Genomic DNA, 5,185 nt, shown 5'->3' on the forward strand with positions numbered 1-5,185 from the left:
TTTAGAGCTAAACATACCACACACCGGTTTATTACTAGAATCCAACTCCAAACGGAAATACTTACACTTTTTTAAAATTTTTCCCGGTCTAAAAACTCAACAATACAATTTAGATTACACAGTGCATATTTTGGTAAAAGGAAAACAAATTACCGTATATTTATGATGGTAGATATTTCATGATGGCCGCTATCCCTTTTTTATCTCGATGGCAAAATTAAGATTTTTGATTTTCACAACAACAAGCACGTGGAAAGTTTATTTGCCCGTAGAGTTTAAAATAAGCCGACTACTTTTTAGACCAGCAAAGTATCGTAAAACGTTACTAATCTGAAAACCTCTCTCCAAGGCACATTCTAAATTGAGGTTTTACTATCTAACACTTGATTATAGAGAAAGGGGCATTGTGATTAATGTATGAGGATGGACCGCATAGCTTAAGTGGTGTAGATGGGAGCAAATTAAAAACGTAGAGATGAGGGAACTCGTTGTTACTAAAATTAGCAGAATCTGGATGCACAAACCAGCTCACTCCGAATGAAAAGTTTCTTATCAAAGTTATTTTATATTGCATCTCTCAAGCATTTAATTGACCACATGAACTCTCATTGTCATTTCCTTGCAGACAATCAATACACGCGAATTCATATTATTCATTTTAATAAATTTATTATCATAGCACTGCAAATAACACAAGAAACTTATCATGTCAATTGTCAAAGCAGAAATGACGAAATGAGTGTGCCTTAAAGCTTCTTCTAATAAAAGTCTTGCAAATATTTTACCGCCACGTGAAAACCACATTTAACATAGCCACAGAATGTATCCAAAGCCGTGAGGAAATGAAATGCTATTGCTGCACCTCAAGTTCTATTTGTTTCTCGGATACGGAGTCACCTAGTAGGCAATACCATCATTCTAATTAGATCTGAAACGTTTGGCTACCAGACAAAATTACCTTGATATAGGTTTTACCTGCCATCATCCATAGCACCGTCATAGAAACAACTGTGATCACGGAAATCTACATGCTCGTTTGAGGACGCGATTTCGGCTAATTTTGTGATTTTTGACAACAAAATACTTTTCGACTCAGCAGCTGGAACGAAAACGTTTGATTATTAATCTATTCAAGTTTAAAATGTAGTTCACGAGAGCGCTTTAATTTCTTTCGGTGTCTTCAACGTAATCTAGCAAGCACGCTGCTGATAGCAGAGCATCTGAAAAAATAGGAAAAAAAAGCAATAATTAATACCATAAAGTTTCACCAAATTGGTCAGCTAGACCGCTAATAGCCAAACGACGAAATAATACTTTTCTTGGGGAGCCAAGGACATCCATCGTAAACAGAATTGAATTTAAGTTTAAAAATATCACTTCACAGTCTATACAGATATGTGAACAATGAAAATGCATGCAAAGAAACGGGGTCATTGGCCGAAGATATTAAGAACTAGTTAATTATGTTCCTCTTTCAGTGACAAGCATGATTAGTCTGAGAGTAAAGACGCGAATAAAAGTAAAGATGTATTCCATAGGACGTAGGATTCCATTACCTTGTTTACTGTGCCAACACTCCTACAGCCGTTGTGAAGAGTGTGAATACGCTTATTGTGACGGAGCTGGATCCCGAGTCATCTGTGTGCAAAATGAGAACACAGACATCCAGACAGGGAAAGACAGGGAGAAAGAGGCATTAGATTAACCATCGAACAGAAAGATAGAAACATACAGAGAGAGATGTAAGGTCATTGTTACTGAAAACCCTAATTGATGAGTAGCATGTGTACATTTTCGGTCCGCTCTTTGTGCTTTCTCCTGTAATGCCACCGGACTCAGGTACAAGTTGTGACGAATTTTTATTAGAGTGTCATTATTGTTCAATATTTTCACGACTTATATACCCTTTCAACAAAAGCGGATTGTCAATTATGATATCGAGGATGGTAACACTGCTGCGAGTTAATTTGTCATGACTTTTGTATTTTGACAGTCCATTTCCTACGAAACGGTAATTAATTATTTAATTAATAAAATGTTTAAAGTATCACACCTAAAAAGCCTTAACAAGAATTCGAGTTTTGGAATGTCTGATATTTTTAAAGATTCATATTGAATGATGCCACAAACGAATTTATATCGGTCCTACCTGTACATGTGGGGAGGGTTAGGGTACCCCCAGTACACACAGCGGGGTTCGTTCCACCCAGAGTGTATCCCTCATCGCATTCAAACTCCACTGAAGTAGTGTCAGCAATGGGATAGGTCGGAGCGTCACCCTTGTACTTGAGTCCAGTGGATAATGTGCCGGGATCAGCACAGGTAGATGCTGAATCTTATTATAATAACAATGACTACATTTCATACTGAACATTCCCTCTGGTAAAATATTTGCAATTTCAAAAAATTCGAAGACATGTTTGCTAACACCTAGGACCAAGCTTCAACAGCCACAAATTATAAGTTGTTGTAATGAGATTTCATTTGGGATCTCTTCAAAAAATATGAACTTTAGACAATATCTAATTAAAAGTGGAAGATTTTGGTAAGTTGAATAATATTGAAACGTAATTGGCAATTGGAAAATTAGTGTATAATGGTTACACGGCACTTTGAAGTATGATGACGTTAAAACCCAAAGGGTTGTACACAATGAACAGATTGTGTACTTAGCATTTTGAACTTAATAGGCGAACGTTTTCTTTCCTAAAGAAAAATGACTAATACTATAAGAAGGCAAAACGAGGGTTACAAAGAAGACGTTAAGTTCATTTCGTTGACAACGGTTGTTTACTCATAATTTTCCCTCTTCAATTTGTGACAGGTAAATGTTTCTTTAAAATATCAGATGTAGCATATACCCTCGAGAAAAACTAGAGGGTCTATGGATGTAGATAATACTCAGAGCTGTTTAGTTCAGACACGGTAGACTCCTCCAAATGACCGGGAGGTACCGTACTTTGGCTGGAAGACCTAAACATCACATACGTTTCGAAAGAAATGAACCCACCTGTACATGTTGGAAGAGTCAGCGTACCCGCCGTACACACAGCAGGATTGGTCCCTCCTAAGGTGTATCCTTCATCGCATTCAAACTCCACTGAAGTCGAGTGGTCAATGGGATAGGTCGGAGCACTGGTCTTGTAGCCGAGTCCAGTGGGCAATGTTCCGGGATCAGCGCAGGAATTTGCTGAATTTGAAAAGCAGCTAAATTTAATTATGCCATTGCTTGCAGATTCAAAATGAACACTAACAAGTAAACTAAAAAATTATGAAAAATCTATAATTCTGATATTGTATATAAGAATCAGCAAGTTTCACGTACATATATACATACATACACACATGCATGCATGCGTGCGTGCATGCATGCATACATACATACATACATACATACATACATACATACATACATACATACATACATACATACATACATACATACATACATACGATTCTCGTGATAAACTATCTGTAATGATATACACTTGAAAGCCGATAAAGCAGTACACCTACCTGAGCAAATGGGTAGTGCATTGTCCCAACTGCCGTCATTGCATGTTAGGGTTCCAGGTCCACTTAAAGTGAAGCCTTCATCACAAGCGTAGGTGACGGTAGCCCCGTGTGCGTAATCATCACCGGTTTTAGTACCATTAGCGGGTGCTGGGCCAGGGTCAGAACAGTCGGCTATGGAAAGAATTATAATAACTAACCATGCGACATAATAAGTACTAGTGCCAAAATATCATCAAAACTAAATCGAGTGTCTTCATAATTTAGGAAACTTTAAGAACAAAAAGTCTATTTCTTACAGAAGCGGTCTTGCTATTTTCCGATGTGCAAACTTGTTTAAATTTGCTCTCATTTTTGTGCATACACACATGTTTTAAAGTTTGCTTGTGCCATTTGTGAAAGTTGTTACGTAGGATGTTTGTTCTTGTATCAACATTTCGAGAACAACGGTACGAAATAATACTAATAGTCACGTCAGCGGCTAAATCGAAACATGCAAATTCTTATTTTTAATTTGCCATTACGGTAATGAAATATATCACTGCCATTAGCCTGTATTGTTCTCCACCTCGTTATGGTTTAATTCAATCAACTCTTGACTATTGTGATATTGTTGTGTGGTTTGGGGAAATACCAGTAAGAACAACAAGGACAGGGTGTATAAAATGCAGAAAATAGCATTGAGGATTCTACTTAACGCAGATTTTGATACGCCGAGTAATGAACTTTTCAAAGCCGCTGATGCTCTTTCCGTTAAGCAACGTTTTATCTATTTCACTTGTATCTTAGTCTTTAAATATTTTGAGTATTCTGTTCCGACGTACATTGCAGACATGTTTATGCCTTTAATGAATGTTCATGATTATCCCACACGCGCAGCAATCTCTCGTGTTTTCCTTCTTCGTCAGTTTCGAACGGAATCAGGTCAGAGAACTTTTGTAATGCGTGCATCCAGAATTTGGAATCCCCTCCCAGAAAATCTTCGATGTAGCCCTAGTCTCAGTATCTTTAAAAAACAATTGAAACTTTTTATAAAAGATAACATTGACTTATAATTTTTTCTGAATACGGTTACTTTGTTTATTTTTTAATTACTTTAATTACTCCTGTGTTTATTTTGCTGTACTTTTATTTGTATTTTTATTGTATTTAGTGTTTTAGGACCCCATGGAAGATTACGGCTCTGTTGGGAACTTTTACAAAAAGGTGTCTGTAAATGGGTTATCCATCAATGTGAATAAATAAATAAAATAAATAAACAGATACAAGATATTGTTACCATCACGCCTTAAAAATAGAAAGAGAAAGCTGTGGTGCTTATGAACGAAGACTCACGCCAAGAATGCTGGGTTTGAACTCCCATTTAGCAACAGGACAACTACACACTACATGAAAATTCAATTATTGTTAAGTCCTACCGTTGCAGGTAGGGACTTCGTTATCCCATGAACCAGCTGTACAGGTAAGAACACCAGGACCACCCAATGAGTAGCTATCATCACAATTATAAGTCACTCTTGATCCATGTGAGTAGTCAGTTCCAGTCTTCTGACCGTTCATCGGTGCGTCACCAGGATCAGTACAGTCAGCTGTAGAAATAAATGAATGCTCACGATCAAGTAACGTATTTCAAGGCCTGTCAACTATAGTATATGAAGTTATGGCATTGATT

General features: G+C 37.1%; 1 long non-coding RNA gene across 1 annotated transcript; it reads right to left on the reverse strand.

The window, feature by feature from the left end:
- Window positions 1-643: 643 nt before the first annotated feature.
- On the reverse strand, window positions 644-3,217 carry LOC139123933 (uncharacterized). The gene is made up of 4 exons (XR_011549798.1): window positions 3,011-3,217; window positions 2,150-2,335; window positions 1,557-1,638; window positions 644-1,220 (listed from the first exon to the last, which is right to left on the reverse strand). It is a non-coding gene; the product is annotated as an uncharacterized lncRNA (long non-coding RNA).
- Window positions 3,218-5,185: the final 1,968 nt, after the last annotated feature.

The sequence above is a fragment of the Ptychodera flava genome, assembly GCF_041260155.1.
Source record: "Ptychodera flava strain L36383 chromosome 23 unlocalized genomic scaffold, AS_Pfla_20210202 Scaffold_23__1_contigs__length_28996876_pilon, whole genome shotgun sequence".
Taxonomy (NCBI): domain Eukaryota; kingdom Metazoa; phylum Hemichordata; class Enteropneusta; family Ptychoderidae; genus Ptychodera; species Ptychodera flava.